The sequence below is a fragment of the Parasteatoda tepidariorum genome, chromosome 5 (genome assembly GCF_043381705.1).
Source record: "Parasteatoda tepidariorum isolate YZ-2023 chromosome 5, CAS_Ptep_4.0, whole genome shotgun sequence".
NCBI lineage: Eukaryota > Metazoa > Arthropoda > Arachnida > Araneae > Theridiidae > Parasteatoda > Parasteatoda tepidariorum.
Window position 1 is genome coordinate 17,802,646 of NC_092208.1, and position 1,586 is coordinate 17,804,231.

The window sequence follows — 1,586 nt, forward strand, 5'->3', positions numbered from 1 at the left end:
ATTTGTTTTTAGCTTGAAAATTTTTTAGAAGTGAATTTTTAGGAAAAGCCAACATTCTATGACTTAATGTTGGTTTTCCAGCAAGCAAGGAAAATTTAAAAAATTTGTGTTTTAAACATAAAAAAAGAATTTTATTAAAGTTATGTATAATATAAATAAAGATTAGTAATTTTTTCTTGTGTAATAAATTTCAAAGCATGAGATACAGAGGAAAACGTCACAATCTGGACAGTAGTACAGAGTTTCCTTCCTACATCTCTTATTGTTTTCATCTCTTCTGGAGTAACAAACTTTCTTCTAAAAACTATCTACAATTACCTTAAAAATATCCTGGTACTGCCATCTGGTGTGTAAAATGAGAAATAAAATGTTTTCCGTGCAAAAGACATGAATTAGTTTTATTCTTATTGGCTCGTTACTACTGAACACTCAAGCGCGGAAATATCACGGGATGCGAGAAATAGAGGGCGAAACCTCACCCCATCATTTTCACGGGAGCGAGAAATAGAGGGCGAAACCTCACCCCATCATTTTCACAGGAGCGAGAAGGAAGGGGTTAAAAAATAAGTTGAAAGGTAAGTGGAAAATATTAGAAATCAATACAATTGAACCACCTCTGCAAATACTGCCTCCTAACGTTCAGAGCACGAAACATAGTCAGGAATATGGTCAATATAGTTGTAGAAAATTAAAATCTAAAGTTTGCATAGTTTTGTTTAGACTTAATAATTTTAAAATATCATAAGATAACTGTAATGTAATGGCGTTTTATATGCAAGTTTGCTATCATTACGGAGAAGAAGAAAAAATTGTCCAGAAAGTGTTGCAAGTTGGTATCTCTGATACAGTGTTGTAGAACTTGACATTTCTTTTATTAGAATATAGACTCTGGTGTGAAGAGGGTCGTGCACCAATAAATAGTAAAGATGATCGGGAGGTTTAAAAAAACGAAATTCCGGTATCAGACTAAATCTTATAATCATAAACCATTGACCGTTCTACCGAACGCAAATTTTGTATGAGATTTGCACAATACAAATGCATATCACATTTTTATACAGTTATCTTTGAATTTTATTCAATATTATTTTATTAACTTTAAATAAATATAATTTTAATTCATCGTTTCTAATTGTACATTTCTTTAATTATCCTATTAAAATAAATTTCAGCATTAAATTTTCGAATTTCATGTCCTTTTTGCCTTAAGCGGATACCTCTCTTAAGCGAACTCAGCGACCAACTCTTTGTCCCAACGATGTCTACTTTTCTAAGAATTAAAATTCTGCCCAAGAGTAAAATATATCGTGCCTAAACTGTTTATTTCAGCTTTGATTGTTAGGAAATCAATAAAATACATGGATATTCAAAACTGAAATTATTTTTGTGCATAGTTAAGGTAAATATAATTCTGAACTTGTGTCCAACATGAATGAGTGTTACTCGGTAATGGATACCCAGCAAAATTGGACTGGTCTGAGGATTAAAAACCGGGTAGCAGGGCTGATTGTGCTCCGGAAAAAATCTGGATTTCCGGAATTTTTGCTAACAGTGATCCGGAAGTTTCCGGAAATTGAAGGTCCAGA